Below are 12,062 nucleotides of genomic sequence, written 5' to 3' on the forward strand. Positions count from 1 at the left end.
GAAACGACATAAGCCGAAGCAAAAGTCCCAAAGGAAGGGAAAAGCTAAGGCGTCGAGACGAGATCAAGGCGAGTCAAGTCAGTGCTATTCGGAAGTCGCAACAAGGGTGTTGCAAGAATGCGTGGGGGAGAATCTCACGGGCCACAGTTCAAAGCCCATGACCATTGCACCAAATGCATCCGATGGAGGTCTATTGTGTAGATAGGGATCATTTAGCCCGCAAGAACTGGCCGATTCGGTAACCTATTGGAGAAGTCTGTTAGATTGAAGCCTGGTTGGCCCGATAATGAAGATATGGCAACTTAGGCTATTTTGGTAACTAATCTTAAAAGATTGATAGAATTATATCTTGTAAAGATTAGATTAGATTTGATATGACATATTTTGTCAATCTCATGATTTAATGGATATAGTTAATCTCGTTCGTCGATGTAAATATATCTTGACCGTCGGTTTTAGGATAGCTCAACTATAAATAGAGAGCCTCCCTCTCATTTGCACACTCCATTCATTGTTTCATTATTCTTTGTGAATAAGAGAATATTGAGAGCATTTACTCAAACACCTTGTGTGCGCTCTTTCTGTTGTTCTTTATAAGCTTCTTTTGGCATAAATCGCTTTTGCTCTACAGTGCATGAGAGTAGTTTTTAAGGAATCTTCACTTGAGTAAAGGCTGACTTAAGCGAATTTGGACGAATGGATCGCGAGACGAAAGATCTAGCCCCATGACAGTTACACCATTCGTATTCACTTTGTATGTTTGAGCTTTGGCAACCTCCAACAAGGTTTCGTGTCATGTTTGATGAATATATTGGCTCTCATTTGTCAAATATATATATTAGTCCTCAATTAAATTAAAAATTAATTAATTAAATAAACAAGTTAAAATTATTTTTTAAATTTTTTATTAAATAAACCGACATTCGTTATTCTAATTCTATCCTGCTTGTGCTGCTGTGCTGTGTGTATCGCACACTCTTTTGAATATCAAAGGTACGCACTCTATTCTGCCGATCGAACCCTAATTATTCAATTCTCATTGCATTCTTCTTATAATGTCGCATTTGGATTTTGTCAATCTGTTTGGAAGCAGATATTGAAATTAAAAAAAAAGGGAAAAAAAGAGGGGAATTAGGAGGAGGAGTCAAGGGTGGGATATATGTCCTTCAAGCAATCAAGGTCAGATAAAAGTGAGCAACAACAGTACAGAAAATTAGGGCGATCCGCCAGCTCTAATCAGCAGCAGCGGACCTCCTCAGGCGTTTACGGTGAGGGTGCTGGCGGTGGTCCCGCCCCTTCATCGTCTCTTTCTTCGTCTTCATCGTCCAGTCGAAGGTAACCGCAATTCTTCATCATGCTTTAGGCTTTGGACTTTAGCTTTGTTGTTTTTTTTTTCTTTTCGTTTAATTGCCAGTTAATTTAGGGTTTTCTATGCGATTTTGTGGATTGCTGAACGTTTTTCTGTTGGTTGATCCTGATATTATAGTTTTAAGAAGTCTAACAATGCACAAGGAGGGCAACCTAGGGTAAATACTCCGGCTGTAAATTCTACTGAGTCTAGTAATGCTTCTGCTGCTCGTAATATACAAACTGGTGCACGTGTACAGCCCCAATTGCAAGGTATGATTCAAAATTCTTAAGCTTGTTTCCGATTTTAGATTCATAATTGAATAAATTAGGATCATCTTGATGTTATTCACATTCATGTTCATTTTGTTGATAGGAGCATCCAATATGCCGGTTGCAAGTGGTGTTGCCAAGCCGGTTGGATCACCTGCCAATCAGAGAAGCACCCAAGCTGTTCCGAAGGCTCCAACTTCTCAATCTGCCACCTTGAGTTCTGACAGTAGTTTTTCCACACACCCCACGAAGGGTATGTTTGTTTTCTGTTTGGTGTTCTAAGTATATAAGATCAGACTACCTCAGATTACGTGAAAACTTGGGGATCTTCAATTTACTTAGTATTTTGGCCGTTCGCTTACCATGATATTATTTCTAGCTTTAAGCTGATGTAACTAATTATATGCTTTTAACTGTTTCTTATGGATTAACTCCAGGAGATGCATCCCTAGCATTCTCTTTACAGTTTGGGTCCATAAGTCCTGGTTCAATGAATGGAATGCAGGTATCTAACTATTCATGTTGGTGTTCCATCTATTTTCCATTTGAAGCCTTGTTTCTAATAGCAGGTCTTGTGTTCTCATCTGTATCAGATTCCAGCACAAACTAGCTCAGCACCCCCAAATTTGGATGAGCAGAAACACGATCAGGTTTGTCTCTTTCCATAAAAAAGATGCAGTTTAGTTTTTAAGAACCATGAAATGTTACACTGCAGAATACTCTGTAGAAACCAAGTATAATATGAATACAAGATATTTGGGGCCATCACATTTATTGGTCTACCATGTTCATGGTCTGATGCTTTTTAACTGATATAGTTTTGGAGTCTTAGGAATTCACTTATATATTTAAATGGCATTTTTATGTGCAGGCATGCCATGGTTCTTCTGTTAAATCTGTGTCAAATTTGCCCACTACTGTTCCTAGGCAGCAGCTACCGAGAAAAGATTCAGTTGCAACTGGCCAATCTAATTCTGGGGAGGCTCACCCCATGCCCATGGTCAAAAAAGATGTACAAGCCTCTGCAGGACCCCCTGTGAACCAGACACAGAAGTCATCTCATCTTAATATTCCCATGGCCTCAATGCAAATGCCATTTCATCACCAACCTCAGGTTCCCATGCAATTTGGTGTGACTAATCCACATATTCAGTCTCAGTCTCCGAGTGTAAGTGCTACTTCAATCCAGATGCCAGTGCATATGCCAATACCAATGGAAAATGACCCTCAGGTGATGCAGCAGCAACTTTTAGTCCCAGGTCTTTCACCTCACCCATTGCCACTTCAGGGAATGATGCATCAGGGTCAGGGCTTGAGTTACACACCACCTTTGGGTGGTCAGCTTGCACCCCAATTGGGCAACTTGGGAATGGGCATTGCCCCTCAGTATCCTCAACAGCAAGGAGGGAAGTTCAGTGTTCCTCGAAAAACTACTGTCAAGATTACACACCCTTTGACTCGCGAAGAATTAAGGCTTAATAAACGAACAGATACATATTTAGACAGTGGGTCATCAGGTCCAAGGTCTCATCCTATTGCGCCTTCTCAATCCCAACCAGTTCCATCATTTGCTCCTCATTCAATCAACTATTATTCCAATCCCTACAATACCAATTCTATCTTTTATCCACCTCCAAATACTCTGCAATTGTCTAGTAGCCAGATAGCAGTAGCACCAAATGCCCAAGGGCTGAGATTTAATTATCCTGTTGGCCAGAGTCATCAAAACATTTCTTATATGAACTCAGCAGCTGGCCATGGTTCACTTCTAGCTAATAAATCCGTAAATCTTAAACATGGTACTTTAGAATCACCAAGTGTGGAACTGGCATGTGATGTTCACGATGTAGCATCCTCTGCTTCATCTGGCATAACACAGGTTACAGTCAAGCCAGCAATTGTTTCTGCTGGAGAAAAGGTGACAGATTCGTCTTTATCAATTAATTTGCCCCCTGTTGAAAAGGTTGGATCACTAAAACCTTCAGTACCATCTAGTGACGGTAGCTTATCTCAGGCTCAAAGAGATTTGGATACTTGTCAAGAGAGCTCTGTGCAGCAGCCAAAATGTGAAAGTGAATCATTAGCATCCAATTCATTGCCAGCTACAGCAAAAAGAGTTCAAGCAACTAACTTGGATGAGTTCGTATCTTCTGCTCCAGCTGCTATGTCTGAGGAGTCATTTCGGGTTGTTGTCAGTAATGACAGCGGGAGGGACAGTTTGACCTACTCTAACTCTGTAAAAGATTATCAGAAGAAGCCGGGTAAGGAAGGACATATTCAGCCACCAAATCAGGTATTTTCATTCTCTTTATTTGTTGTTGCACGTGTAATTTTTGTTTGCATGTATTTATATGTTTTTTTACACATTGTTTGACAGTCCATGTCAACATCCTACTTGGCTTCCCACACTGCAGAACACAGTATTTCCTCAGACAGTGCAGTCTCTGACACTATAAGGGCCAAAACAGCTTTAACATCATCATCAGCTGCTTATGTTTTGCCACAACCTACCAAGAAGTTAACATCAATTAATGGTTCTTCAACTTCTTCTATAGATACGAGGACAGACAGGAAGAGAGAAGGCTTAACCTCTGATTCATCTGAAGTTTCTGGTACTGGCAGTAATGTTGATTGCTTGGACATGGTTCAGCATGCTAATATAGATGGTTCTTCCAAGCTTGATGAGCAACTGAAACCTGAAATTAATAGAATTAAGGATCCCTTGAAATCTATGGAGCTTGAATCCGATCAGAATTCTGCTTTGAAGGCATCATCTACCAGTGATATTGTTCCTACCTTTGTAACTGCACGTCCAATGCTTGATGAAGACGTTGGGGATAGCATTGAAAATAAGAGAGTCTCTGATAGTATGGATTTTTCTTCCTCTAAAGTATCCGAATCTACAGATCTTGAAAGTTCACATGTTGTAATCACCTTTGGTTCCAATGCATCTGCAAAAGCCATCGATAGCAATGAGGTCACTGTTACTAAATCTGGTGCATCTGACCAGCAGTCTACTCTGGTCACAACTACCGATCTCTTCGATTCATCATCAAATATGAAGGAGGTGGTGTTCCTGTACCTAGTTCAAAGGACAAACCTGCACCGGATCTCAGTAGGACAAAGAGTACTTCAGCTAGAGGGAGGAAAAAAGGACAAGAATTTCTTGAGAAAGCTGATGCTGCCGGGACAACTTCTGATCGCTACATAGCTTTTAAAAGTCCCGAGGAAAAGAAAGAGACAGTCGTACCTTCAGCAAGTGCAGAGAGCAATTGCACTGGGGTTGATTTGAAGCTGGTATCTCATGAGTCCCCTCAGGTGGATTCTACGGGAAGTGAGGAACTTGCACAGGATAAGGCTCAACTTGATGATTGGGAAGATGTTGCTGACAGCTGTGCACCAAAATTAGAAACTTCAAATAATGGCGAGAAGGCTCATGAAGGGTTAATAAATATCGAGAAAGATGGAAGTGGAATATATCAAAGAAGTATTCCCGAGATTTCCTTCTTAAGTTTGCCGAGCAGTGTACTGATCTTCCACAAGGTTTTGAGATTGCTTCAGATATTGCAGAGCCCTTGATGACTCCCAATGTCAATGGCTCGCACCTTGTTGATCGTGATTCATATCCTAGTCCTGGAAGAAAAATGGATAGGCAGTCTAGTGGATCTCGATTAGATCGACGTGGTAGTGGAATGGTGGATAACGAGAGATGGGTGAAACTACCTGGTTCTTTTAGGCCAGGAAGGGATATGCGTCTTGATCCTAGTCATGGTGCTGCTGCAAGTTTTCAACCTGTCCAGGGAGGTAACTTTGGCATTGTAAGGCACCCACGAGCTCAAACATCGCTGCCATTTGTTGGAGGGATCCTTGCTGGACCAATGCACCCTATGGGTCTGCAAGGAGGGATGCCAAGAAATAGTCCTGATACTGACAGGTGGCAACCTGTTGCTAACTATTCGCAGAAGGGGTTGATTTCTTCACCACAAACACCATTACAGACGATGCACAGAGCTGCAAGAAAGTATGAAATGGGTAAAGTGACTGATGAGGAAACCTTAAAGCACAGGCAACTAAAAGCCATTTTGAACAAACTAACTCCCCAAAACTTTGAGAAACTCTTTGAGCAAGTAAAAGCAGTGAACATTGACAATGCAGTTACGCTCAAAGGTGTCATCTCACAAATCTTGACAAAGCTTTGATGGAGCCTACTTTCTGTGAAATGTATGCGAACTTCTGTTATCATCTGGCAGGAGAGTTGCCTGATTTTAGTGAAGGCAGTGAAAAGATTACTTTCAAGAGATTGCTGCTGAACAAGTGCCAGGAGGAATTTGAAAGAGGGGAGAGAGAGCAAGAAGAAGCAAATAAAGTTGAGGAAGTGGGTGAGGCTAAACGGTCTGAGGAGGAAAGAGAGGAGAAGAGAATCAAGGCACGGAGACGAATGTTGGGTAACATTAGACTTATTGGAGAGGTGTACAAGAAGAAATGTTAACTGAGAGAATCATGCATGAATGCATCAAGAAATTACTTGGTGAAAATGAGAATCCTGATGAAGAAGATATTGAGGCTTTGTGCAAATTAATGAGTACGATTGGGGAAATGATAGACCATCCCAAAGCAAAGGTGTATATGGATGCCTATTTTGAGAGGATGGCTAAGTTGTCAAACAATGTGAAATTATCTTCTAGGGTTAGGTTCATGTTGAAAGATGCTATTGATCTGAGAAAGAATAAGTGGCAGCAGAGGAGGAAAGTTGACGGGCCTAAAAAGATTGAAGAAGTGCACAGAGATGCCGCTCAAGAGCGACAAGCACAAGCCAGTAGGCTTGCTCATGGTCCGGGCATCAATCCTGCTGCAAGAAGGGCACCCTCGGATTTTGGCCCACGAGCATCTGTGTTATCTTCTCCTGGTCCTCAGGTAGGTAGTTTCCGTGGGTCACCCACTCAGCTCCGTGGTTTTGGGGCTCAGGATGCTCGCATGGATGACAGGCTGCGTATTGAGACTAGGAATTTGTTAGTTCCCTTGCCTCAAAGACCAGTCGGTGATGATGCTATTGCTTTGGGCCTCAGGGTGGCCTAGCTAGAGGGATGGGTTTTAGAGGACCGCCAGCAATGCCAAGTACTCCCTTAGCTGATGTTTCTCCTATTTCTGGAGATTCTAGAAGATTGGCTGCTGGTTCGAATGGTTTTAGTTCTCTACCAGAGCGGGCTACTTATGGTTCTAGAGAGGAATTCATGCCAAGAGATATGAGAGAGAGATTTGCAGCGCCTGCTGCTTATGACCAGTTGAGTTCCCGGGAACCTGGCATGAATTTCAGTAATAGGGATTTGAGGAACCCAAATAGACCTCTTGCAGCATCTCCTGCACGAGGCCAAACATCAGGCTTCACTCAAAATACTCCTCCAGAAAGGGGCTGGTCTGAGGAGCGGCTGCAGGAAATGTCTATGGCCACTATTAGAGAATTTTACAGGTATCCTCTTTGGCTCAAATCTGATTTTGTAGTCCCATAGGCTGGTCTTTCTGTTTCCTTAAATGTATGTAAATGCAAATACATTCATTTGCATTTATGGACTATACATTTTAGTCATGGGCAGAAACTTGAAATATAAAACTGCTCCTAAAATGTGTTTGGCTTTAGGATCTTTAATATCAATATGCTGGTAGTTAATCTAATGATGTGACTACAACTAAATTGCTCCAATGCAGTCTTGTCACTTATTTAGAAGCAAAATTTTTCGAGAGTTTTAGTTATTTGTAAAACTCAAAGGACATTGAGTTTTGAAAGTTGTTTTACTGAAAATATGTGGCTAATTACATGATTTAATATTGATACCGATGCCTGATTTAAATGCGTACTGCAGTTAATGATGGTGAACTTGAAAAGTTATAGTAAGTTATCTAATTTCTGGAACTTAATAGGATATTGATTTAAATTGAGTCTTTTTAAAAAAAAAAATTCAAAGTATGTTGCTTATATCTTCCATGATTTTGATATTGATTCTGATGGCTCGATTTAAGCTTAAGTAGTGCAGTTGTTGATGGTAAACTTAAGAATTTTAGTACATATTTCATGTTATACTGCTGTCCTTTTTTTATTCAGCCTTTGATGTTAATATCAGGTTGCTTTTATCAATTACTGAGCACTTCTCTCTTTTTAATTCTTTCAGTGCTAGAGATGAGAAAGAAGTTGCTTTGTGCATCAAAGATTTGAACTCTCAGAACTTCCATCCGACAATGATTGCACTTTGGGTAACAGACTCTTTCGAGAGAAAAGATATGGAACGACATCTTTGGCAAAGCTACTTGTCAATCTGGCAAGGTCCCATGATGGTGTGTTGAGCCAAGATCAACTTGTTAAAGGGTATGAGAATCATTTAACAATATGTACCTAGGGCGAATGAAGTATCCATTTAACGTAGATATCTATTGATTGATTATAACCTTCGGAGGTCATTATTTATGAGTTTTTTTTCTTCTTCCATTTAGGTTTGAATCTGTTCTCAGCACATTGGAGGATGTAGTGAATGATGCTCCGAAAGCTGCTGAATTTCTTGGTCATATCTTTGCCAAATCATAGTAGAAAATGTGGTTACCCTGAATGAGATGGACGTTTAATATATGATGGGGGAGAGGAGCCAGGGCGTCTACTAGAAACAGGGCTGGCTGCTGATGTTCTTGGAAGCACCTTGGGGGTAATTAACACAGAGAAAGGAGAAACTGTCTTGAATGAAATTCGAGCAAGTTCGAGACTGCGATTGGAGGACTTTCGACCTCCACATTCTAACAAATCAAGTATTTTAGAAAAGTTTATTTAATTGTATAGTATAGATTAGTGACTGATGCCCCTCTGTATTTTGTTAATAGGAAGAAATTCATGTCTAGCGCTTTAGTCTAGTCGCAAAAAAGTTCTTTTTACGTGGGTGGCTGGGGTTTTACATATGGGATTCTTCTTCTCCATATTTTTTACATTAATTATACTTCTTGGAAATATTTCACTGTAATTAAGTAATATCAGAATTTAGCATCCAGAGTTGCCATTCTCTTTCTCTGCCTCAACTTGCTTTTTGATATTTGAGATTGTCAGGTTTGATCTTTTAACACAGGAACTCGATCTTTGATTACGACAACTAAGAGTTCAGCATTCTAAAAACAACCTAAGACAGAATTTAGCTTCCAGGTTGTCAGGTTTGATCTCTGATCATTCAAGCTTGAATTTTATTAGGATTGCTATCTGGTCAGCAGAACTTGATTTTTTACTACAAGAACCAAGAGTTCATCCAAAAAAGAAAAAGAAACGAACTGGTATTCTCTTCTCTTCAGCACTTATTTTATATTTGAGGTCTGTCGGATTTGATCTTTGATCACTAAAATTGATATCTTTAGATTATTGAAACTAAGAATTCAGCTATCTAAAAACACATCACAACTGTTAGGGTTTGCCTAATCATATGTACAAACCATTTCCAGAGTTTTTATTACATGACATCGGAGTGCTAAATTGGTACCTACGAAGTGTACAGGTTAAGCAAGTATCTGTTACCTGCAGCCGAAGCAGCAAATTAACATTTACTCAACTCTGACAAACTAGTATAAAAAAAACTTTAAGACATGTATGCATGATTGTCTTCATTGAAAAACCATTTTGTTCCCCTAGAGCATTGACATGATGTGGTTTCACCACCTGCTCACCGGCACTTATGTTAATGATCTAGCTCATCTTTACAAAACTGTACTCAAAGATCAGATGGGAATTAGAAAAATGGTTCCATCTGCATCATCATGTATTATGAACACATGCTTTTATACTCTTTCCATCTTTCATGTTAGGCATGGAACTGCAGACATGTAAATAACAGCTTCTCGATGAGAGATCAAGGCATGTATGAAGACGACAGTATAAAAATAAAGCTATTTGAAAAAAATGAGCCATCCATCGTGTTGCTATTATGTATTCTGGAAAGTTTATAATCTCACACAATGGGATGTTTCATTATGTTATTATGATGCATTTGCTTTGGATGCTTTAACTGCCATTACTTTGTGCATTGTGCTCATAGCCGCAACTGCTGCCTTGTTCACCCTTCATCTACCTTTGTCACAGCATATGCTTTCTCCGCCGCCTATCGGTCACGTGTTCAGTATTACACTGCTTGGGATGTGACCGTAGTGTTTTGTTGAGCATTATTCTTAAGCACTAAAAAGCATGAAAATTTTTTGCCGTTGCCATGCTATTTTCTACATTTTGTGATTCTATGTCGTAGAACTTTGGTTCATTTGTTTACGGTAATCAATATGTTTTGAGTTCACCTTATTTTATATCATCAGTGAGCTGAGCACTATAAAATGAGCATCTAAATATGATAGGCAAAGTAGAAAAAATACATACACCTAGAATCATGAATCTTCTCCATTGATATTTAAAAAGATGTCAAATCCTATTTTCATAGGATATAACACTCCAAAGTTTAATAAAGATTGAATGTATCCATATCAAATACATATTTTTATTTAACAAATTGCAATTGAGTGCTCATGATTGTCATCCATCCTCTCCCCGGCAAAAAAAATTGCACTCGTGAAAACTTTTCCTTGGTAAAAATCTCCTTTGTTACAAGCTTCAACCCAACGCCCCGAATTCCCTCTCTTTTTGGGTTTTTGTAGACGCTAAAGAGAGTGAGAATTCAGATATTTGTATATATTCGGATAATGTTCAAGTATGAATATTTTAATTACTATGTGTGGTAGATTAAAAAGATGATATATTCAAAATTCGAATGTATATTATCCAAATCAATTTTACTTTTACGAGTAATATATTATAGATTCAAATATTTGAATCCATTATTTGCTTTATTTTTTTCTTTTTTTTTTTGCATTTACTAAAACAGTATTTAATGGATTTGGATACTTAAAAAATGATATTTGAGCTCATATTCAAATAATAATACTTGGATTTAATACAAATAACATACTATTTGGCACTACTTGTTATAGTGTATTGTTGGTACATTTTGTAACCATATTAAACTTCTATCCGACATTTGTTAAGGATTTTAATGGGTTACATGGTGTGTTTAAGTTCATACATTTACTTGCATAGTTGTTTTCTGGCATCTTTTTGCAAGTTAAACTTGTTGGTATGCTTTCATATGTTTGGAGATACTTAAAGTTAGGTTTGCATAACTTAGAATGTTTTTTTTTCTTTTTTGTATTTCTGAGTTTGGTCGAGACAGGTTGAGCATGTTTCAGATAGGATGAACAAAATTGTGCCCAAGATTGATTTCTAGATGCAAGTCTCGAATCATGCTAAAGTCTAAGACATACAAGTAACCCAAATTTTGAACATAGGAAACTTATCTCATTGCGTTTTGATATTTTGGCCCCAAGAATCATAATTTGGCTCTCAGTTCTTGTATCTTGGGTTTTCAAACATCGTTTTAGGCCTTTAATTTCAATTTTCATTTATAATGATACATTAATGCCTGAAATGATTTTTGTTTGAATCTAAATTTGTTTTTAAGTGTATTGTTTGATTGTTTGAATTGCTTCAGCAAAATTGCGTGCTCTATATTTGGTCGTGTAGGGTGTCACAAATGTTTTTAAGAATTATGTTTTATTGAAATCATAATATGGTAAAACACCAAAGTCTATGATTATTATTGTTACATTTATAACATAAATATAAATATAAACAAAATAATCTACGCAGCTAGCGCATTATTGCCACTCATTTTTTTTCTTTAAAAACAATGGAGATTTGAAGGAGTAGTTGCCAGTAAATCAAATACTCAAGTCTTTAAGTTAAAATATTAAAAAAAAAAAGGTCTTAAGTTAAAAGAATGGGTGATCTTACTTTTTCTTACTGTTATGGCTAATATAAGCAGCATTATTGCAAGGAGGAAAGTGCGTTGAAACATGAATGAATGTTGGAGTAAAACTTGGCAATTACATACCAATTCCTGGTTCCAAATAACTTGCAATGAAACCTACAAGTGAGAAGGCCAATAAAAGTAATGGTAGTTTTATATTTGAAGTTGGATTGTATTTTGTCTCCTCTATTAAAAAAAAGACAAATTAGTCTTTATATGTTAGATTAAAGAGTAAATTGATCTTTTTGTTAAAAGTTTTATCCATTTTTACAATTTAAAATTAGTTCTGTATTTTAACATGAGATACACGTGACACATTACAAGTTATTTGGTTATTTTTCAGTTATGTCAGTTTTCAATAGTAAAAATAAATTAAATTTTAATAGAAAAGATCAATTTTTGTTTAGCTCTAATGTATAATGACTAATTTACTTATTTTTTTTAATAGAATAGGCAAAAATACAATCTGATATTTAATACAAAGAACTTCCAAAATATTTTTATTGAGAAAAATTCATATATATTTTAATTACATCAATCTAGAGTTACTTCAATTTATTTACACCACAAGGTACA

General features: G+C 37.9%; 1 pseudogene; it reads left to right on the top strand.

Annotated features, from left to right (window-relative positions):
• The first annotated feature begins 934 nt into the window (after nt 1-934).
• LOC121220203 (eukaryotic translation initiation factor 4G-like) lies at nt 935-8,641 on the top strand (annotated as a pseudogene).
• The last annotated feature ends 3,421 nt before the right edge of the window (nt 8,642-12,062 follow it).

The sequence above is a fragment of the Gossypium hirsutum genome, chromosome D08, assembly GCF_007990345.1.
Source record: "Gossypium hirsutum isolate 1008001.06 chromosome D08, Gossypium_hirsutum_v2.1, whole genome shotgun sequence".
In the NCBI taxonomy this organism is placed as follows: Eukaryota; Viridiplantae; Streptophyta; class Magnoliopsida; order Malvales; family Malvaceae; genus Gossypium; species Gossypium hirsutum.